The sequence below is a fragment of the Bubalus kerabau genome, chromosome 6 (assembly GCF_029407905.1).
Source record: "Bubalus kerabau isolate K-KA32 ecotype Philippines breed swamp buffalo chromosome 6, PCC_UOA_SB_1v2, whole genome shotgun sequence".
Lineage (NCBI taxonomy): Eukaryota > Metazoa > Chordata > Mammalia > Artiodactyla > Bovidae > Bubalus > Bubalus kerabau.
The window spans coordinates 63,469,236-63,493,887 of NC_073629.1; the positions used below are offsets into that span (position 1 = coordinate 63,469,236).

Genomic DNA, 24,652 nt, shown 5'->3' on the forward strand with positions numbered 1-24,652 from the left:
CAAATTATTTCTGAATGCTTCTCTGACATTTTACACATTTTTGTACACTTTATATTCATATATATATATAGAGAGAACCAAGTCGCTCAGTCGTGACTGACTCTTTGCAACCCCTTGGACTGCAGCCTACCAGGCTTCCCTGTCCTCTACTATCGCCTAGAATTTGTTCAAGTACATGTCTGTTGAGTTAGTGATGCTATCTATTTAAATGTCTCATACTCTGCCACCTTCTTTTGCCTTCAATCTTTCCTAGCTTCAGGGTCTTTTCCAATGAATCGGCTTTTAGCATCAGGTGGCCAAAGTAATGGAGCTTTAACTATAGCATCAGTCCTTCCAACTAATGTTCAGGGTTGATTTCCTTTAGTATTGACTGGTTTGATCTCCTTGCAGCCCAAGGGACTCTCAAGAGACCCTATATATATAGTACCTTTTCACATCAAGTCATAAATATTGGTTAATTGATCTTTATTAACCTCTTTTTGAAAAATGATTGCTTCCTTTTCAAACTTTTATTTCTATTTCTTATCCCAGTGTCTGGCACATTTTAAGTGACTGAAAATGTGTTAGGAGTCTATAATGACTGATGTCTGAAATATTGATTATATCATTCATATGGATGCTGAGATATCCATTTCGCTTTATTTGAACAAAAGTGATTAGGATGCTATTTATTCTTTGGTACTATAAACAAAGCAGCATTACAAAATAACAAAAGACAGCAGAGCTAAAGGATGCCTATAACCCTTCTCTAGTTTCAATATACCAAGGAACTGCAGATGCTGATAGAGAAATCTAGCACCCTCTAATAACTAGTACACCCAAACTTGGGGGAGCTAGCAATGATTTTCTAGTACTTAATATTGCTGTGAACTATACCTCCGTTAAAAATCTACTAGATTAGCAAGAATCACGTTATTAGCATATGCAGCTTAGAAGATTTAATAGTTTTCCAAATGGAAAACACTTTTTTCCTCCTAAAAATGGAGCACAATCATTTTAATGTAACAGATATAAAAAATGAGTCAATTTTTGTTATATATATTGTCTTATACAAATAAAATCATGTGCCAAATATCTAAAATAGTAACTTCTGATATCTAATGTATACATTTCTCCAAAAATAAGAGACTTTTTCAAAATTCAAATCGAAAGATCTCAGCTCAGTAAAGTTGACACTGCGGAAAAGCTTTCTGTTGAAAGAATTATTGTTTTTATGTTGTGTAAAATATTTGTAACTCCAGGAAATCAGATTGTAGTGTTTGAAGCTGTCACCTTAATAGTGAAGGATTTCACAAACAATACAGTGGATCTAAACAATGTAGCTGAAATATGTGGCCACAGACATCAGGGTATCCTTTGGACAATGCCAGCAATAGCATGAGTGACACTTGATGGTGGAGCAGTGGGCGATCAGTACTTAGTGGTCTTGCGCTTTGTCAAGTATTCCTTTCTCTTTTCTTTTCTTTTCTCTCTCCAGTGGCTATTTGTCATTCTTAGAAGACTACAGACTTCCCTTCTCCTGGACCTTTTTGAACTCTGCTGTCTTTGAACATCATGGATATTGCAAAAGAAACTATTTACTAGGCAGTAATTATATGCCACCCCTCATGTAAAGGTAAATGATAATGAGATATGTGTGAAGAATAGGCAGCACTGTCAAAGGGGAAAGGAGCGGCTTTTAAAACTTAGAGCCATACAAAATGCCTTATAGACTTGTTCTGGAGTAACTGTATCAATTAACCACACTAAAAGCTCTAACTCAGATGGGCACTGCACGCAGCATGTCTACTAGTGTTTTATTATCAAGTCCATTATGATGAGTTCTTGTCCTAGACAAAGGGAGAACAGAAAAAGAATTCAGGCTGACAAATTAGACTTGAAATCAGTTTCATTTACATAACGACTGGAAGTTCATTAATAACAGAGTTTTAATTATTCATGCTCTTGTTTCACTAGATACAGCAGTTTTCCCCCTGCTGTGCGGGATGTCTGGATTAGCTAAAATGAACCTTAGCAAACTGATAGGCTGCCCAGATACTCAGATGCTTTTCTATTTTCACACCACTAGAGATGGGGGTGGGTAGCGGGGAATGGAGTGTGTGTACAGATTGGAGCTGCATAATGAGGAGGGGTAGGAAGGCGAAGAGGAAGGCACTGAATAGACCAAAAAAAAAGTAGCTAACAGAATTCTTCTGGGTTTACATTTTGTTTTTGCATGTAGGAAAAAAAAAGAAAAGAGAGAGAAAGAAGGAAAAAATGCAACTGCTGTAAATCTGTACTTGATGGGAGAATCCACCTGAGATGATAACACTTTAAATATCAATCATTTCAAGATTTCCTAATGGGGCGTACTACTAATATGAGTGTGTGCATGAGCAATTCTTTTCCTTCAGATATAGGAATACTAATAGGGCTTATTTTGGTTTGCTTTGGGAAAAAAGAAAAAAAAGGAAGGGAAAGGAAAGAGGGCAAAGAAACTTTTTCTCTCTGCCACATTATAAGGACAAATTTGAGAAACAGGTTTAAAGCTATCTTCCTTACAACTTTCTTTAATAAACACAGTGGTGATATTTTCATTCTTATGAATAATAAATAATGACACCGAGAATACTTTCCTGTAAAGAATTTAAACTGTTTTCCCACACATCAGTCTTCTGATTCAGCCTCAGCACTATGTCATGAATTAAGTAGTTCAGGACCGACTGGACAGGAGATTATTGCATTTCTGGTTCATTTACTGTCTGTATATTTCACTGACAAATGTAGGTGACTATCTCACAAAAAAGGGAAACCATGACAAATAAAAACAAGACTCAGTTGTCCCCAACACCTTTCGAGTTCAATCAGAGGGGGAGGGAGAACAGAGCAGTTTCTCTTCAGTTTGAAATCAGACAGCAGCTGCAGATTTGGGTTTCCAGGGCTGCCTTTGGAAGAACTTTGTAACAAAAATTTTCAGTTTGGGGAACCATCACTTACAACAAATAGTAGAAACATTTTAAAGAGAAAAAAATAGTAAGGAGAAATTACATGTAACAAAAGCTGACCAAGTACCCAACTGTTTGTCTAAGTTCTCCTGCTTGATTTAAATGCCACATAAATGATTACAGAGAGACTGAAGAGTGTAGCTAATAATGAAGGACGTGAGATTCAGTCAAGTCTGCCTGACCAACTCTTCCTTGCTACATACATATTTGAAGACAATGATTACATAGATATTTTTTAGATAAAGTTTGTACAACTTGTATTATTTTTCTATGTTAATTTTCTTTACCCTCCCACTGATAAATGATTTTCCACAAAATAAATACAACAGCCTGCTTTTTAAAAAAATATGGAAAGCTTTCTTAGATCTGGACTAACTAGAAAGTCATAAAAGTCAAATATTTAAACAGTCAGTAATACAGGAGGAAGGTGCTAATATGAGCAAGTCCTATTTCTTATAACAGATGCTGCTGCTGCTGCTGCTAAGTCGCTTCAATCGTGTCCGATCCTGTGCGACCTCACAGACAGCAGCCCACCAGGCTCCTCTGTCCCTGGGATTCTCCAGGCAAGAATATTGGAGGGGTGTTGCCATTTCCTTCTCCACTTATAACAGATAATTGAGTGAAAATTAGACAGACTACCTGATAACTTTAAGTCAAATGCCACATATGTAGATCATATAGGAAAAAATTAATTACCAGAAGCCGCCATCTCTTTTTAAGTTTGCTTCTAAGTGGGCATTTTGTCAACATACTGTGAAGGGCAACCATAGATAATTAGGCTAACCTTTCCTTCTTTCCTTCCTTCCTTCCTTCTTTCTTTCCTTTCCTCCTTCCTGCCCTATCTTTTCCTCTCTCTCCTTCCCCCTGTCTCCCTTTTTTCCTCTTTCATTTCTTTTTTTGTAGGGCTACCAACTATTCATTTCTGCTTTAAGGAACTCATATTCACACACTACTTTTAAATTTTATTTCATTCTTTCATTCCTGGGCAGATCTCTCCCCCAACCTTGTTTTGGCCTGCTTTATGAAGCTATCTGTATATGGGAGATTTGAAAGATTAATTACTGCTTCAGTGTGATCAGAAGCTCTCAACACATTTACAGCATTTTATCTTTTCATCTTTCTGAAGTATACATATAGATATTAAAGTACAAAGAAGTTACATGACAAGCCTTAAAAAAAACCAAATGTTTTGAAAAGATAAAACAGGATCCTTTACTAGTGAGGTACCCTCCTAAGCAAAACACTAGATTTCATTGTAAAATGCAATAAATGGAAATAAATGGGCAGTTGGCACCATGTAAAAGTCAGAATCACTGCAGGTGTTGGCGACATTATTGACACTGACATCTGAGACGGTACTATTTCAAAAATTGTCTTGGCCAATCTGAAAATTAAGATTAAATTAATAAATTCCAAACCTCTGATCAAGGTTTATGACAAAAATTTCACGTGTTTTTGAAAAAGATAATGAAAATCAAACTTTTTAAAAGATTGAAACAAGCTAATTTTTCAGAAAAGCTTTAACTGCTCAATGGGTGTTGTGTTTATTCTGCTTTAAAAACATGTTTTGTTTGATTTTCACGGCTCCTTTAAATACTCAAAAATATTCCCAAAGGACAAAGAAAACAATGGAAGGTTGTATGGGCAGAGGAGGAGGCAGAGGAGACATCTGGATTGTGTTTGATCTGGCAGCCCCCTCAATGTCCGGTGAGGTGGATGCTGCCCTGGGCAAGCAGGAGGGGTCTGCTGTGCTGATATCTGATTTCCAGGTGCAAGTATTCACTCATCTAAATCCTGACCATATGCTGTCACACATCTGCATAAGTACTGCTGCTTCCCTTTTGAACTGGATGTGAAACTGAGACATTACAAGATAGATGGTCCTGAAGCGGTGAAAACACCAGCAATTGTGCTAGGAAGTGGCCGTAGAAGCATTTATTGTCTCACTCCTGACATGTCTTTCTCCTTGTTAGGCATGACATTCAGAGGCAAATTGAGAAGAATCAAGATATCAATGTTTTCTAGTCCTATTTCTGATCATTTTGCTTGTCATGTGTAAAGTAAAAGGGGTAACTCTTCAAATTCCTAGAAGCATATCCAATCTGTGGGGTAGGAGACATGTTAAACGTACAATTCTCCTAAGTTTCACTTATAAAAGATGAGGAAGTTCTAGAAATCTTTGTGCAACACTGTGCCTATAATTGACTATATATAACTGTACACTTACAAACATTTTAAAGCTAGATCTAATGTTATTAAATGTTCTTAGTACAATAAATAAAACAATGTGAAACAAAAACATTTACTAACCACTGGGAAACTTATTTCATAGAATGGTGCTACTTGCCAAACAGAACAGAAAGTCTGTGTTGAATAATTATTAACTTAGGGCATTTAGGCAACATTGGCTTACTCATCTGATATTATTAGTTTCATATAATGGGTCTTTTGTAAGAATTCAAGATAATACCAGTAAAAGCATCATAGCTGCTTAAAGCATGGCAGTGACTCATAACTTGACTGAAAGATAGGGTGCCAGTCTTATCCAATCCATTGGGCTTCAATTTTTAGTTTGAAGTTACATATGTTTTGTGAAGAAAGCTGAGCGCCAAAGGATTATTGCTTTTGAATTGTGGTGTTGGAGAAGACTCTTGAGAGTCCCTTGGACAGCAAGGAGATCCAACCAGTCCATTCTGAAGGAGATCAGCCCTGGGATTTCTTTGGAAGGAATGATGCTAAAGCTGAAACTCCAGTACTTTGGTCACATCATGCTAAGAGTTGACTCATTGGAAAAGACTCCGATGCGGGGAGGGATTGGAGGCAGAAGGAGAAGGGGACGACAGAGGATGATATGGCTGGATGGCATCACTGACTTGATGGGCGTGAGTCTGAGTGAACTCCGGGAGTTGGTAATAGACAGGGAGGCCTGGTGTGCTGCAATTGATGGGGTCGCAAAGAGTTGGACACGACTGAGCGACTGAACTGAACTGAACTGAAATTTTGTAGTGGCAAATTAAAAGGCATGTGTGATTTGCTTCAAGAATGAGACCAGTAATTGCAAAGATGAGTCCTACTGTGGAATGATGTGGGCCACCATTTGGAGAATATACCAAGCAAGCTGTGATCAGAGAAAGCCCTGAGATGTAATACTTTGAAAATGTCAAACTTCCATATTTTATTTCTGGGCCATTTTATATATTAACCTATTATTAAAAAATTAATTTGGCTGGAAATTTTTGTTAACTTTCACTTTTGCAGATATTTGGTACTTTTTATATTTATTAAAGAGAAATTTATAGGGGAAAACTTTAAAATATATTTTTTAGTGGAATTTTGCTAAAATCCTTTGGTTACTGGTCAGTTATCATATATGTTATGTTAGTAAGTTAAAAATTAAATCTCTGAAAGAATAGATAATACTATTTTTGAAAAGAAACATTTTCATAAACAATAGCTGCTTGGTATTGAATGTTTAACTTTTCTTCCAGTGTATTAAGAGTAGAGATCTAGTTTCTTTTTTAGTATTATTTTAACATCTTTTTTTTTAAAAATTTTATTTTTTTTATTTTATTTTTAAACTTTACATAATTGTATTAGTTTTGCCAAATATCAAAATGAATCTGCCACAGGTATACATGTGTTCCCCATCCTGAACCCTCCTCCCTCCTCCCTCCCCATTCCATCCCTCTGGGCCGTCCCAGTGCACCAGCCCCAAGCATCCAGTATCGTGCATCGAACCTGGACTGGCAACTCGTTTCATACATGATATTTTACATGTTTCAATGCCATTCTCCCAAATCTTCCCACCCTCTCCCTCTCCCACAGAGTCCATAAGACTGTTCTATACATCAGTGTCTCTTTTGCTGTCTCGTACACAGGGTTATTGTTACCATCTTTCTAAATTCCATATATATGCGTTAGTATACTGTATTGGTGTTTTTCTTTCTGGCTTACTTCACTCTGTATAATAGGCTCCAGTTTCATCCATCTCATTAGAACGGATTCAAATGTATTCTTTTTAATGGCTGAGTAATACTCCATTGTGTATATGTACCACAGCTTGCTTATCCATTCATCTGCTGATGGACATCTAGGTTGCTTCCATGTCCTGGCCATTATAAACAGTGCTGCGATGAACATTGGGGTACACGTGTGTCTTTCAGTTCTGGTTTCCTCAGTGTGTATGCCCAGCAGTGGGATTGCTGGGTCATAAGGCAGTTCTATTTCCAGCTTTTTAAGGAATCTCCACACTGTTCTCCATAGTGGCTGTACTAGTTTGCATTCCCACCAACAGTGCAAGAGGGTTCCCTTTTCTCCACACCCTCTCCAGCATTTATGACTTATAGACTTTTGGATCGCAGCCATTCTGACTGATGTGAAATGGTACCTCATAGTGGTTTTGATTTGCATTTCTCTGATAATGAGTGATGTTGAGCATCTTTTCATGTGTTTGTTAGCCATCTGGATGTCTTCTTTGGAGAAATGTCTATTTAGTTCTTTGGCCCATTTTTTGATTGGGTCATTTATTTTTCTGGAGTTGAGCTGTAGGAGTTGCTTGTATATTCTCGAGATTAGTTGTTTGTCAGTTGCTTCATTTGCTATTATCTTCTCCCATTCTGAAGGCTGTCTTTTCACCTTGCTAATAGTTTCCTTTGATGTGCAGAAGCTTTTAAGGTTAATTAGGTCCCATTTATTTATTTTTGCTTTTATTTCCAATATTCTGGGAGGTGGGTCATAGAGGATCCTGCTGTGATGTATGTCAGAGAGTGTTTTGCCTATGTTCTCCTCTAGGAGTTTTATAGTTTCTGGTCTTACGTTTAGATCTTTAATCCATTTTGAGTTTATTTTTGTGTATTATTTTAACATCTTAAAAATAGAAAATGGAATTAATGTTCATGTTCCATACTAACTGACTATTGAGTAAAAGTATTTTTTCTATATTGATGACTACAGAGACCTTTAATAATTTCTGTTAGATATTATTGTTGTTGTTCAGTTGCTGTGTCATGCCTGAATCTTTCAACACCATGAACTGCAGTACTTCAGGCTTCCCTGTCCTTCACTATCTCCTGAATTTTGCTCAGACTCATGTCCATTGAGTCAGTGATGTCATTCAACTCTCATCCTCTGTCACCCCCTTCTCCTTTTGCCCTCAATCAGGGAAATTCCAGTTAGATGGTAGGAAAAAAAAAAAAGAAAGTTAAAGCTTAAGGAAAAAAAAAAGTCTTAACACTTGGACAACTATGCTTACTGTATATGTGGCTTCTTAATTTGGTAGGATTTTTGCTGCCTTTCATGTCATAATGCTTTCTTATAACAGATGGAAAATGAATTTAGCACTATATTGGGGGACTCCTTGGATTGCTATTTAAATATCCAAAGGGTATATAAAATCTGAATTAGAGTTACAATTCTGTGCATTGTATTTTAGTTTAGGTAATAACATAATTAGGGAAAGAGGAAGACAGGAAAGGAGAAGAGACGTGGAAGTGAAATAGAGAAAAAGCAGTAGAAACTTAGAAAAAAGGCCAAAGATAGCAAAGAAAGAAAGAGTAAGAAGGAAACAAAGGAGAAAGAAAATAAAAGGCAAAAGGAAGAGGCCAGAAAGTGGGATGGTGGGTTCTTTGAGAAAATATAAAATCAGATATTTAGTGGGAAGACAACTCATAAGGCAGATATAGGGCAATGATATAAAAACATCTGTGATGAAACCACTTGAAAATGATTTGTTCTCTTAGTTGAAAGCTGTAACCAGTTCTGGAAAGAGGATGCAATAAAAGCACAAACTGAATTTCATCAATAAATGGGTAATTATGGGCCAGATAGATGACTAAATTATGTGAAACAACTAAATATGCAGCAAGAATAATGACTAGAATAGAAAAAAATAATTTGTATAATATAAACATTTGCCATTTATTTAAATATCATATTCTAGGTTCAGTTCAGTTAAGTTCAGTTGCTCAGTCATGTCCGACTCTTTGTGACCCCATGGACCACAGCACGCCAGGCCTCCCTGTCCATCACTAAGTCCTGGAGTTGACTCAAACTCATGTCCATTGAGTTGGTGATGCCATCCAACCATCTAATCCTCTGTTGCCCCCTTCTCCTCTCGCCTTCAACCTTTCTCAGCATGAGGGTCTTTCCAAATGAGTCAGTTCTTCACATCAGGTGGCCAAAGTATTGGAGTTTCAGCTTCAGCATCAGTCCTTCCAATGAATTTTCAGGACGGATCTCCTTTAGGATGGATTGGTTGGATCTCCTTGCAGTCCAAGGGACCCACAAGAGTCTTCTTCAACACAGTAGTTCAAAAGCATCAAGTCTTCGGCGCTCAGCTTTCTTTATTGTCCAACTCTCACATCCATACGTGACTACTGGAAAAACCATAGCCTTGATTAGAGGGACCTTTGTTTGCAAAGTAATGTCTCTGATTTTAATATGCTGTCTAGGTCATAACTTTTCTCCCAAGGAGTAAGCGTCTTAATTTCACGGCTGCAGTCACCATCTGCAATGATTTTGGAGCCCCCCAAAATAAAGTCTGTCACTGTTTCCACAGTTTCTCCATCTATTTGCCATGAAGTGATGGGACCAGATGCCATGATCTTAGTTTTCTGAATGTTGAGTTTTAACCCAACTTTTTCACTCTCTTTCACTTTCATCAAGCTGCTACTGCTGCTGCTAAGTCGCTTCAGTCATGTCCGACTCTGTGCGACCCCATAGATGGCAGCTGACTGGGCTCCATCGTCCCTGGGATTCTTCAGGCAAGAACACTAGAGTGGGTTGCCATTTCCTTCTCCAATGCATGAAAGTGAAAAGTGAAAGTGAAGTCGCTCAGTCATGTCCAACTCTTCGTGACCCCATGGACTGCAGCCTAGCAGGCTCCTCTGTCCATGGGATTTTCCAGGCAAGAGTACTGGAGTGGGTTGCCATTGCTTTCATCAAGAGGCTCTTTAGTCCTTTGCTTTCTGCCATAAGAGTGTTGTCACCTGCATATCTGAGGTTATTGATATTTCTCCCGGCAATCTTGATTCCAACTTGTGCTTCATTCAGCCCAGAGTTTCTCATGATGTACTCTGCATATAAGTTCAATAAGCAGGGTGACAATATACAGCCTTGACATACTCCTTTCTCGATTTGGAACCAGGCTGTTGTTCCATGTCCAGTTCTAACTGTTGCTTCTTGACCTGCATACAGATTTCTCAAGAGGCAGGTCAGGTGGTCTGGTATTTCCAACTCTTTAATATTTTTTCACAGCTTGTTGTGGTCCACACAGTCAAAGGCTTTGGCATGGTCAATAAAGCAGAAATAGATGTTTTTCTTGAACTCTCTTGCTTTTTTGATGATCCAGTGGATGTTGGCAATTTGATCTCTGGTTCCTCTGCCTTTTCTAAAACCAGCTTGAACATTTGGAATTTCATGGTTCACATACTTTTGAAGCCTGGCTTGGAGAATTTTGAGCATTACTTTACTAGCGTGTGAGATGAGTTCAATTGTGCAGTAGTTTGAGCATTCTTTGACATTGCCTTTCTTTGGGACTGGAATGAAAACTGACCTTTTCCAGTCCTGTGGCCACTGCTGAGTTTGCCAAATTTGCTGGCATATTGAGTGCAGCACTTTCACAGCATCATCTTTCAGGATTTGAAATAGCTCAACTGGAATTCCATCACCTCCACTAGCTTTGTTCATAGTGATGCTTTCTAAGGCCCACTTGACTTCACATTCTAGGTAAATTATTCTAGAATATTCTTCGCATATTCTAGGTAAAATACTTTAAATCCACACATATTATAAATGCAACACTTTGAAGATAATCTCAGCAATAAACTCCAACAGTGAATTGATACTTAATTGCTTAGACCCTTACATATTTGTTGCTTTATTTATGAGATTATTATATCTCATTTTTTATTTTTATTTTTTTTTTAGAGTTTTTTTTTTAAATTTTATTTTATTTTTAAACTTTACATAACTGTATTAGTTTTGCCAAATATCAAAATGAATCTGCCACAGGTATTTTTTAAATGAGAAACTTTGACATTTTGAACTCTAATTTCTGGTAATTTAAATATTATTTGAATCTAGATTCAAGTCCCTAAAGGATAAACATCAAAATACTCACCATGACCTTTATAAAATCTCTCTATGGCATTCATCTTTGATTCATCCCTTTGTCTTTCCAATCTTTCTAATGTCTTCATTTTAATTCCAAGTGTCTTAAAAATTCAAAATTCCTCTTAGTTTTTGATGCTACATCTATAATGCTGAACTAGCATGTGTTTAACTTTTTGTCTAAAAAAGTTTGTAGATAGGATACAAAATTTTTTAAAAAATTGTTTTACCTTGTCCACATTCTCTTAAATGAATTTTTCAAATTTTACAGGGAGGGGAAAATGATACATGGCTTCCTCCTATATCAGCTTCTAATAGGTAACACACATTGTATAATGAATGTATGGGTGCATGAGTAACATGCCCAATACTCAACATTGCATGCACTGTCACATAATATGATTATGAGGAAAAAACTTTTAACTGCTGCCATTTTTCAGGGAGGTAGCAATCTACCAAGTATCACAGAGCACAGTGTTGGAGGTAGAATAGAGTTCAGATTTGGCCAATTGCAAAGCCTATATCCTGGGACTTCCTTGGCAATCCGGTGGTTCATACTCTGTGCTTCCACTGCAGGGGGCACAGGTTCAGTCCCTGGTCAGGGAACTAGAATACTGGATGCTGCATCCAAAAAATAAAAACAAACTAAAAAACAAAGCCCACATCCTTGTACATCCTGCCTTCTAGTTAGTTATCTACTTTCCACCTTCCATGCATAGGTTTCTGAAAGTAACATTTTCTAGGGAAGATACCAAGTTATACTCATCTGTGCTTTGATACAGTGACTGGCACAGAGTTGATGGATAAAAAGTTTTGGAAAAAGATACAATAAGTCCAGGTTTCAACTTTACAATTAAATGACTCTTAAGCTTTGGAGAAAGTACCTGCTTCTCCCTTTTGGTTAGGTTTCTGATTACTTAAAACAGATCTGGATGTTCCATGAATGGGGTTCTGGGAGGAAGGAAGTTACAGTGTGGTATATGTGGTCAGGTACTGGTCCTCAAGACTTGCTAGCCCTACACCAGCCGTCATAAATGTGTAGTTTAATGTTATTTATATAAACAGGATGTTTGCTCTGAGTTTCTGCAGAAGAATTCTATTGTTAAATTGGGAAATCTTCAAGTCCCAGGGTGGTACATGCTTTAGAATTATGAGGCCTTCCCCCCACACCATAGGTTTGGTTCTAAAATATTAAGCAAATCTGGCTCTGGTGGGGCCAGAGGTGATAGAAAGGGAAAGCAAGAAGCATTCTAGAGATGGAGGCTCCAGATGAAAGGATTGTTCATAATTTCTGAATGTTTGGTAAGCAGCATTTTCGAGTTTGTAGTCCATTAATTGCAATGCTGTTGCATACTCTCACCAGGTGTTATTCAATGAAGCACTAAACTTCCCCTTGTAGACTCCAAGAGGATACCTTCAGGCAGGTTTAATGCAGAAGATTAAGACTGCATTAAGATTAAGTCTGAAAAGTTCTCCTACCAATTAGACCTCTAGTATTTCTGTAAGCCTTGAATTTTTGATGCGATCAATGACACCAGTGGAGCCATCTTCTGTGGAGTGGTTATTAAAGATATAAAAATCAATACAAAGATGATACTTGGAAATCTATATCACAAGATAATGAATCACCATGAGAGCCAACTGAGAAGAATGTCAGCAAACCAAACAGAAGGTTTGTGCATAACAAAGTATTTCATGCCAGTAGAATTTAAGCTAAATTTTGTATGAGACAGAAGTCTCAGGCTACACTTATGATACATCTGCATAGCAGGGTTTTAATAAGATGAAGACACAAATCCAACTATACAAAGGGTTTCTAGTGCATTTGAAATGAAAAAGAAAAAAAAAAAAAGGTGAGGATTGAGATGTTCGCGACTGAACCAATAATAGCATGATTTAACTTTAACTAATGACAAAATAGCATCAAAACTTTCTATGTCAGTAATCCTCATTCAGTTTCTTTTAAATGAAACATTACTTGCCTGCACCTTAAGTCTGTAAGTACTGATTGTCATTGGAGCTGTGTATTGGAGCTTCACAGAATAGTTCAAATTTAATTTGAACTGGGGATTGATTTCGTTTCCTTCAAAGGAAGATTTATTTTTTTCCTTCCAAAATTGAGCTGGTGCGTGACTTTGCAAGTTCATTTTGCTTTTTTTCCTTGACACAATTGTAAGTGACAGAAGAACACTTATGTGTTTTGTCCTTAAGGAGTATCACGATATTGCTAATGATGCCACAAATGAATGGGAGCTATTCTCTGGCTTTAGAGATATGGATTTCCTATGATCCTGTATTGTTGGCTGCCAAAGCAAAAATAACCAAGTCTGCTACAGTCACTAGTCCACTAAACCATTATATATTTATTGGACACAGAGTTTTATACCTGAGATCTCCCAATTTACAACTACATGAGTAAAGTTTTATACTCAGGGGCTAGATTAGATGAGGGTGTTTTTGTGTATGTTGGGTGGTTATAAATGTTTCTATTTCCTTCTTTCTCTAGGCACATATTTGAGTTCCTCCTTGGAACTTTTAAGTGGCAGCCGTTATGGAGGAATATGCTGATAATCACTTTGCATCAGATCCTTAACAGCAAAGTCTGGCTTTTCATTAATCAGTAAACTTACTGGCTTAGAGAGAGATGTCTTTGTTTTTCTTGGATTTTTTTTTTCCATCTACTTCTCATCCTGGTGCCAACACAATTTCCAAAAAGAGAAACAGCGATTAGTTTATGCTCTTGCATTTTAACTTCTGTTTGCTCTGTGCTTTCACTGCCTGTTTCAAAGATTGACTTAATCAGTTGTGAGTTATTATGAAGTCAGCATGGAATTCCCACAATTTTTCTTTTCTCCCAACGTATCAGATAACAATAAGAGAGCTAGACACACCTTGTGTAGTTTTAACAAGTCTTTGCAGTTTTGATTTAATTTGTTTCTCTCCCCTTTTACCCACTGAGGCTCCCTAAGCAAATGGACAATTCAGGAGCAAAAAACAAGAGGAATTAGTTTAGACTTCAATAAAACACAGATCTCTAGCTGGCAGTATCTGCCCTGATGCGAAGAGTCTTCAGTTTAAAATATTGTGGTTTTTGGATTGTCCTGACACCTCAGATTGTCCTGTTGAGTCTTCTTTGCCTGGAGAACCTCAACATTCACAGCTGTTCGTTTCTCAGACTCATCCTCAATGGTGCTGATACTTTAGCTCCTTCATCTTTATCTGTAAAATCTACACGACGGATACATGAGTATACTTAGCAGTTTTCCAATATTTCTAGACTCAGGGGTTAACTTGGATAGTCTCTTTTAAGTGGTATGAAAAAAAAAAAAAAAACAGTTTGAGAGATGCGATTCTCATAGGCAAGAAGTTCATAGCATTTAAGGAAACATTTTTGTAGAAGGAAAGGTTTTTGCATCTTATCCAAGTTATGAAAACTTTTAGCCTTTGTCAGTCAGTAGTCCTGTTTGCTTAGAGAATAGGTTTTGATGTTTTGAAAGATATGATTTATTCATTTACAAATAGCTAGTGATGGCATGCTGTGTGTCCAGTGCTGGGGTACACTTTGTGTAAGGGAAACCCTGTGAAAGGGATATTCATCAAGACTGTGAAGCTGCTTCTCCTGTGAGATCACACTTTACAGCTTTGGGGGAAATGGTTAGTGTATTTAAAAGTTTGGTTAACAAATTTAAACTGGATACATTTCTAAACCTGGATTAAGTAATCAAACATTATTCTTAACAGGAGAAAGAAATGAGATGCATAACAAATATTTAAGAGCAAAGTCCTTCTTAATGGGCAAAATGATAAAAAAAAAATCAACCCCAAAATTGGGCAGGTTAAGTCACATGGAAAAAGTTAAGGCTTCAGACAAGGTATGTTTCCCAGATAAAAACTGGTGAGATCTTAATAAAATAAGCTGGGAGGATAAAAAGGATTGATATCTAAAAAGGGCAGGGTGAACAAGAAAATTTCACCTTCCACACAGTTAAGGTGTGCGTTGACAAAGGTGGGGGCTTCCCTGATAGCTCAACTGGTAAAGAATACAACTGCAATGCAGGAGACCCCTGGGTCAGGAAGATGCCCTGGAGAAGGGATAGGCTACCCATGCCAGTATTCAGGGGTTGCCCTGGTGGCTCAGATGGTGAAGAATCTGTCTGCAGTTCAGGAGACCTGGGTTCGATCTCTGGGTTTGGAAGATCCCCTGGAGAAGGGATAGCAACCCACTCCAGTATTCTTGCCTGGAAACTCCCCAAGGACAGAGGAGCCTGGCAGTCTCCAGTCAATGCTGTCACAAAGCTTTGGACATGACTAAGCACAGCACAGCACTGACAAAAGCGAGCAAACCCACATAGGGTATTTATAGTAATATATGCACAAATGGAGAAGGCACTGGCACCCCACTCCAGTACTCTTGCCTGGAGGATCCCATGGATGGAGGAGCCTGGTAGTCTGTAGTCCATGAGGTTGCAAAGAGTCAGACACAACTGAGAAACTTCACTTTCACTTTTCACTTTCATGTTTTGGAGAAGGAAATGGCAACCCACTCCAGTGTTCTCGCCTGGAGAATCCCAGGGACGGGGGAGCCTGGTGGGCTGCCGTCTATGGGGTCACACAGAGTTGGACACTACTGAAGCGACTTAGCAGTAGCAGTATAAACACAAATAGTTTTTTAAATCCATAATTTAATTTAGAAATCAAGAAAATATGTATTATCTTTTAATGCCATGTCTTATGTAATCTAATATAGTATACTTTTCTAGCTTCTATGAAATGAAATAGTGGTTTTAATTAAAAAGAAATTAACACAAGATGGAGACAAAGAGAATTACCCAGGAGTTGCACATCAGGCTATTTTGGAGTAATATCTTTGGAAGCTCAGAAATAAGAATAGTTCTAGACTTCTATGAGTCAATGCTTCACTAGATGTCTTAATGGTCGGCCTTCCTACTGACTACTTGACTCCTATGAATCCAGGGAACTGGGTGAATCCAGTTCTTAAAGGGTCTTAAAGAATCCAACTCTTAAAGTTTTAGGAGAAATAGGCAGGATAAAAATATAGTAAGGCAGGGAGAGTTTAAATTATAACACAAATAAATGTGCTTTAAAAAAGAATAGAAAGAAATATAACAAAATGTTAACAATACTTTTTCAGGGTGTTGGCATAAACAATTATTTTTTAGTCCTTGTATATTTTGCTATTTATAATTTTTCTACAATAGCATTTCTACTCTAAGCAGAAAAAGGAGTTCAATGAAAAGTATAATCCAACTGTTGAAATTATTATTATATACAGAGGGATACATTTTACCACTGGTAAAGCTTTTAGCTATAGAAGATAGATGATTTCCATTGAAAGATATTTTATATCTAGTTAACTGAGAAAGCTTTGGGCAAAATGAGAACTAGAGATCCTCGAAGGTAAAAGCAGTTAAGATTTGATTGACAGGAGGAAGAAAAGATAAGATCAATGGAAGATCTTCCAAACAGTGAGACCAGTCCAAGAGAGCATGTAAGAATATGAAGGATGTGAAAACAAAGTAAAGTGAGCCTTATATGAAAGTGAATAACAAATAAAAAGAGATTAGGAAGTAATCTGGCTTGAATCTGAAAGTAAGAGCAATGACAAAATTCTGTATTTTCAACTTCAAAATTAAGAAACTCTGTTGGGAAATAAGTTTATGGAAAGAGACATGAATCTTAGAGTCAGATCGATTTCTACTTTGGGGGTGGGTGGGCTCTAAGTTATTAGCATTGCATCTGTTTTATTAACTCTATAGCTTTTCTTTTACTTCCAAGAAAAAGCACATATAATGCCTTTACTCTTCATAATTCACTTGCTTAGTCAAATATTCATTGATTTTTCTGAATCTGTAGTCCATCTGTTTGCAAAACACTCATTGACTTCATGGGACTAAATAATAAGTATTGGTTGATGTTAATGTACATACATGCAATAAAACTGTCCACTCAGTCATCTTCCTGGTATACCTGAGTATATAAGAAAAGCATATTAGACAGTGAGGCAGCACTATCTGAGAAGTGGTGTACGTAATGGAAAGAGCATGGCCTTTGGCCTCAGAAATTCATAAGTTCAAATCCTGGCCCTCCCTCTTGTTAAATTTGATTAAATTAAAATTTTGACTTTTTAAAAAGTCATTTATTTGACTTTCAAACTAGGCCAATACATTTTTCTAATATAAATTTTGTGAGGTGTAAAGGAAATACATAAATTAAAGCATAGAGTGCCAGGCATACAACAAGCGCTCAATAAATGGCAGCTATGACTGTCATTGTCTTTAGTATACTCATGTTTTACTTTCCTAATACAATGCAACTTTGAGCTTCAAGAACAATACCTAATTTTAATTTTTTTTGAGTCAACCTTCTGATTATTAGTATGAGAATGGTCTCATTTTTTGCTTAGATAGTAAAGGGTTAATTCATAGAACTAGAAATGAAACAGACTCATCTTCTACATTCTCAAATCTTTCTCTTCCAAGGTCAATGATACTAGCTTTCTCTTTCTGTTAGTTCCCATTAGGGTTTGTCAGAAACCCAAAGAAAGCAGCTGATGAACCTCAGAAACTTTGGATTTCTATTTATGATATAAGGCTACTTAGTAAACTTTATACCCAAGACCAACATTTAGGTCTTTAGGGCTTGATTTTAGAACAATAGCTGTGTTTCTCCCTGGGGGAGATGAATTCTTTCCATCCATCCTGGCATCTTCAATGCTGCAGTCTGAGGGGAGAGGCTGTATGCCAGCTGAGACTGTGATTTTGGTGGTAGGTCTATTTACACTTTCACTGGGCATAGAAGAGTGAAAGGCTTATTTGCTGGCAGTTAACCAGCTTTCATGGTGAGTTAACCAGTGCCTTCCACTACTCATTTGCTTTGCTTTTAGTGGTCAAACAGCTTGTTATGTACACCCTGGATAATATAAATACAGGACCACTGGTTATTTAGCCCAGAGAAGCACAACATATCCAAGCTGTAATCATTATTAAACACCTATCTTGAATCCCATCTCTTCCATCAGAATTCTACAAAATTCATAATTTATAATACTGAGATAAGTACATGTATTTTTTTTTCTGATGTTAATATTTATTTTGAAAAGTTTGATTTTACCTTTATAAATAAATTTCAGAGCAGGTGTCACATTTTATATTCTCTTTATGCTTCTTTTTTGTGGAACAGTTTTAGACATATTATAAACCCCCAATAAAATTAGTTAAATGGTTTTGTTAATGAAGTTCTCCAAATATCTACTTGGTGAGACTAAAAAAGTAAATCTAGCTTATACTTTATTGTGATTTTAAAGTTTCCAATGAATGTGAAGAGGATCCTTTTTAAACTAACCTTCCATTCTTGAAATGATGGGATCACTGAGGTAAGAGTGGGCAGATAAGTATGAAGAAAGATTGACAGGAGAATGTAGATTTGGTGCATGTTAAGATCTGCTAAACATTTTCATTGCTTGAAAGTTCTTCCTAAAAATTAGAACTTTAATTTTGAAATGTCTGCTTTTATTTCTTCAAATTATAGATAAAAGTTTTTAGTCAGATACATGCTAATTGATCAAGCTCACTCAGAAGATTCAGATGCAGATTTGGGACTAGAACTCAAAAATGGGGTCACAGCTATGTATTTTTTACAATGATACTTCCCAGAAATGCTGGTTACGTTATCTGTAGACACTATCCATTCATCTTTCTTATATTACCATAGCAATCAAAGTTTACTTATAGCACAGAGGCCCCAGAAAAATTATACTGGAATATTACTTTAAATTTCTGAAGTATTACACTGAAGCAATTGTCTTAATAGCTAACATTATCTCTTCCAACTAATACTTGCCCCATTTTCAATACTATATTGATGTAATGCTATTCAGGATTATATTAAGATCTACTATATTTACTAGATATACTTTGAGAATAGGAAAGTGAAAGAAATACAGTGGAATCTGAGTTAGAATCATTACGGTAAATTGTTTCTATTTTATTTATTTTTAAATTTGAAGATCTAATTAGCTTTATTATTAGGCAATTCATGAATGAGGCCTATAGCAACTGGAAGGGCAGTTCCCAGTATTTATTTTTAGGAAAATTTTTTTCCTTTAACCTACTGTTAAAACCTATTCTTTAGAAGATACATCATTATTTCAACTTTGTCTAGTTTTGGCTCGTTAAATGATTTTAATCCTAAGTATCACTGTTGACTAAGTATTATAATCGGTGAGTTTTCTGCTTCAGTTGTGTCTGACTCTTTGTGACCCATGGACTGTAGCCCACCATGCTCCTCTCTCCATGGGGATTCTCCAGGGAAAAATACTGGAGTGGGTTGATATTTCCTTCTTCAGGGATCTTGCTGACTCAGGGATTGAACCCACGTCTCTTAGGTCTCCTGAATCAGGAGGTGGGTTATATACTGCTAGCACCACCTGGGAAGTATTATAATAGTGTGGTTAATTAAAAAAAATCTAACTCCAGTTTAAGTCTTCTTATTAAAATTAATTATCTCTTAATGGTTCAGCAGATAACTTGCTTAAAACTTATAATACCATTTTCTGCATTTGAGTTATTAAAGTAAAAATATAGCTATAACCAATGATGTATTAGTAACAAATAAGTAAAATAAACTAAACCCCTATGTGTGTTAAAAGATCTATTCATGAATTTTTATCTTTAAAGTTACCATTGGAAATAGGACACTGATCGAGTACATTTTGGAGATGAAGACACTATGTCAGACAGTAGTTAAAGGCTACTTTCAGATCAAACCCAGGTTTTCCAAGGTTCTATAAGCAAGTGATGCAGTTTCTATTCCTGGCTTGGGAAGATCCCCTGGAATAGGAAATGACAACCCACTCCAGTACTCTCACCTGGGAAATCTCATGGACAGAGGATCCTGGTGGACTACAGTTCATTGGATCACAAAAATCAGTCATGACTGAGTGACTAAGCGCATACACATACACATACACAAGCTCTGCAATGGTGTTGTTTTCTTTTTTGTAAACTGTTACCTTCTGTCCTGAAAGCAAAGAGGGGGAATGGTAGATTTGGGAAACTGCCTTTGCTAAAGGAGGAGGGGGAAATCCACTGACCTGTTCTGACCAACAAGCACCGTGTTATGCTTCTTAGAAGAAAAGGAAGGATGTGAGTGGAAACACTGACTATTGGCAAATCTACTGGAGAGATGAAGTCATTAGCCACATACAGGCTCATTAAGCTGTAATGGTGATCATAATCATCAGTTTGTGATTTGGAAGAATGGTGCCTCCATCCCCTTGAAAGGCTTTCATTTTGTAGGTTCCTTTTTATTCTGCTTCCTGAAACTCTATGCCAATTGATGTTTGCATGTTTCTGAAGTGGCGAGTCTTCTAATTGATCCTTTCACTACACTTGCACTGAGCTGGCAGGCACCCTGTTGTCAGGTCACTTTCACATCACACCACCTAGGGCTAGCTAGGGACCCATTCAAAGGGCAAAGGAATGCCAATTATTCTCCTTCCTGGCATTTACACTAAAGCTATACTATATCTCCTTTAGGAGAGAGGCTGCTAGAAGAGAATTGGGAGTTTGGTTTCCTTAATAATTCCCATAACCACAGCATTTCTGGACTAAAGGATAATTGAGAAACTGAAGCAAAATGAGGAGGTAGAATAAAAGCATTTAAATTAGTAAATCTAGTGTTTTGTAGGTGTCAGGAAATAATTTAAGTGCTTTACATCAACTCATTTGTTTATACTATGTCACAGTTTTTGGGAGTGAATACTATTATTTCTCCTACTTTGTAGATGAGAACATTGAAGACCACAGTGTCATAGCTAGTAAATAGCAGAACCACAGTTTGAATTTAGGTTGGATATAAAGCCTAGGTTTTTAGTCATTTTGCTATAGGTAATTCAAAGATCCTCTTCAATCTATCTTAGTGTAGAATTGATAGCTTCTAGGAATATACAATTATTCAACAAGCAGGAAAGCAAATGATGGTTGTGATCCAGAGAAACAGAAATCTGAGGCCATCTGCTATAAATCACTTTATTCCTTACACCCCCATCTGACACCTCCTGTGGTAGAAACAGCCCTTATCAGATGTTTGTACCTCTTCTTACTTCTAGAGAGGAATGCATCCTAATAATTTCAAGCTTCATTTATGAAAATGACAAATCTAATTGTTCTCCAATTGACTATAGGATTTGTGATGTCCTGGCATACTTCAGGGCAAGAGTCTCCTAAGAGCACAAGGATACTGTTGTATGAAATTGAGGTAGGGAGCCAGCGTTAAGTCTGACTGAAGACAGGGAACTCACAGATGTACTGTATTCTTCCCTCAGTGTCCCCCAGGATTATGATTCTACCCTCTACTAAAAGATTACACAGTATCGTAACTTAGAAACTCACCACAGAGTAGTAAAGGACAATACATTTACACAACGCTGGAATTCATATTATAATTAGATCAATTATGTCTTATTTTGAAGTTAATAGTTTACCTTATAAATCTATGTCAGGTCCATACTCTTCAGAACTACTTAGGAGGTTTAGACCTAGAAGGAAGACAAACAAATTCATAGTTCAAATTCAGCATGAGAAGAATATCAATTGGACTGAAGATGATTCACATGTGTGTTAAATATTGTTTTAGTCAGATTCAAATTATAAAGACAGATTATAAAGACAATTGTCAGTTCAGAGGTTCAGAGAAGATAGTATTTAGATGACACAGAATATCAACGTTTGTGTCTCTGTGCTTTAAATGTTAGCTTAGACAAAATAGTTAAAGGGTCTAAAATGATTACTAGAATTGTACAATGTAACTGAACCCAGGATAGAGGAGCAGGCTGTCACCCACCTGGGGAAACGGGTAAATAAGTAGATCAATTGCACTCTTATCTTATTAGTCATTAGACAGCCCATTGATACTACCTGCTTATGTGAAATGTAAAAGCATAGGTCAGCCATTGGAAAGCTGCCACCTTACTTGTGAACCCCTGTTTCTTTCTGCTCTGGTCACAGGATGGAAAAGGCCAAACTATGACCCTTAGAAGCTAAGCATCTTTCTCCCTGGTAAATGCAGTTGTGAGGGCAAATCAGAAAGCAAGTCTTTCCCCAGGGGAAGGGAGAGTGCATGGTTTCCTCTTCGATGAATATACCATAATATGAGGAGTTTATAAAGTTAATACTATTGTGAACTCAAGTAACATTTTTAATGTAAAAAATACAATGGCTCAGAGGATTTTCTTTCTTTAGGTAATTATATCCCTTAGATCTGAACTGACCATATATTTGAAATACACTGATTATACAAATTTTTGTTTGCTTCAGCGGTCTGGGAGAACCACTGCCTCTTTTTCATTTGTCAATATTCTTTTCCAAAAGCATAAGGGATGGTTTACCTATTTTACTTTAGTATCAGCTGCCTATGCTTAAAGGTCCAAAAAAACATTATGTATTTTCTAAAACAAAGCAAGCTCCTGCTTACCACTGATAGGGAAGGAACTTTTATTTTTTATTCGATTGGTAATAGGATCTTTTTCCTTAGCAGCTATTGTCTTTTTTTCTCAACTTCTGCAATTCTAGCTATAAATGGGTCTCCCAACTTTTTTTTTTAACCCCCTGATACCACACGTAGCTAGGTATCAGATATGTGATGGGAGGAATCCCATCTCACCCCTGTAATGCTTAAGAGTTTTTCTTGCCAATATCTTTAATTTTTAATTAACCAACAGACATGAGATTAACATAGACATGATGGACATTTGATTTTGTGAAATTTTGTGAAAGAGGGACATTTTCATCTGTAATAAAAAGAAAACTGGTTTAGTGGTAAAAGAACTCACTTGCATGCAGGAGATGCAGGAGACATGGGTTCAATCCCTGGGTTGGGAAGTTCCCCTGGGGGAGGAAATGGCAACCCACTCCAGTATTCTGGCCTGGGAAATCCCATGGAGAGAGGAGCCTGATGGACTACAGTCCATGGGGTTGCAAAAAAATTGGACATGACTGAGCACACACACACACACATACACACACACAAAACTATACCATCTAAAGAGGACAAAGGTAATTGAGTAACTGTTAATATTTGTAGTAATGAGCATAGCTATTAACTGATAACCAGACCTCTATTTTTTTGTAGACATTTATATTTGAAAATGCCAGGTTAGAGGAATTTTCAATATTTTCTTCAGAGTTCAGGCACATGGTAAAAGTTTCAAGCAAAATGATAATTTAGATGTTGTAAAATTAATGATAAATTATATGGAGAAATCAATACCTATATGTATCTTTTACAAACAGAACATACACTAACTCTGTGAATAAACCTATTGAGGGCAGCATTAACCAAGAGCAGTCGAATGTACTAATACAAATAAGTAATTTTTGCTAAAGTTTGAGAATGCCTTGTTTATCAGAATGTGACTTGTTAGTCACCTTGAATACTACTTTTTTTTTTAACTGATGAATAAAAACTCCTCTCCTCTTTGAAGAGAGTTGCTTTAGAGTAATACCTTCAAATGTTGAAGTCAGTTTCTCTGTTAACACTTCCAAGTTCAAAATAATAGCAACTAAATAAGCAAGTCAGATATTTGAGTAACTCTTTCTTATGAAGAGGTGGTATTGTCAACCACAAAGCCCACTAGGGTCCCCGGGAAAAAATAGTATGGAATCTAGTTGATAAGATAAAGTTAACCTCTTCTTTGGGCTTAGTCTTGTTTCACTTGCCTGAAGGGGGCCTTGTGCAGAGACCGTGCACCTATGTTGGATTAGAGTTCCCAAAGCATAACCTCAGTGCCCAGTACCTCAGCTCAGCTGGCAGTGTGCAGAAAGGCCCAGCAGGACTCTGCAGCTCAACATGGTGGGGGCGGGTCATGTGCAGACGCTGCACCCAGCACTGTGATCTGAAGTCTGAGTAGCACAGCTCAACCTGCCCCGCCCCTCCTGCCAGAACTGCACCTCCTCCCCAGGACAAAACCCTATAGAAAAGCTCTGCCCACAGCCAATTGGGAAGAGGTGTATTCAGAGCATCCAGCGTGGGCCTCTCCATTTTTTGATCAAAGATAAAGCTTTACTTGCTTCAGAACTGAACTCAATCTCCATCTATTGGCAGGAGCAACACCAGGCAGGAGGCCCTTGTTGGGGCCCAGCTCTAAAGGGTGGGTAACAGTGAGTGCATGTGTGCTAAGTCAGTTCAGTCATGTCCAAATCTGTGTGACCCCATGGATTGTAGCCCACCAGGCTACTCTGTCCACGGTGTTCTCCCGGCAAGAATATTGGAGTGGGTTGCCATTTCCTTCTTCAAGGGATCCTCCTGACCCAGGGATCACATCTCTTAACGACAGTATCAGTACTGAAAAATGAGAGGTCAAGACTTTAAAAATCAATAAAGAAAGTACTATTTAACCTGTAGTTTACAGTGAGCCTATAAGACTCAAGAAAAATTAAGTTACAAGTAATATAAAAGCAACGTTTTAATGATCAAGAAGAAAATAAAATTGTGACTATATACTGAGAAAGAGTGAATAATTCAATATGAAAAGGAAAAAC

At 37.1% G+C, this 24,652-nt stretch overlaps 1 long non-coding RNA gene across 1 annotated transcript in view; it reads right to left on the minus strand.

Moving 5' to 3' along the window:
- The window catches only part of LOC129656181 (uncharacterized), a 62,898-nt gene extending 38,897 nt beyond the window's left edge, over positions 1 to 24,001 (minus strand). The window contains exons 1-2 of the long non-coding RNA XR_008716252.1: positions 23,908 to 24,001; positions 21,598 to 21,651 (exon numbers count right to left, since the gene is read on the minus strand). This is a non-coding gene — a long non-coding RNA (uncharacterized LOC129656181). The remainder of the gene's footprint in view (positions 1 to 21,597; positions 21,652 to 23,907) is intronic.
- Between the last annotated feature and the right edge of the window lie 651 nt (positions 24,002 to 24,652).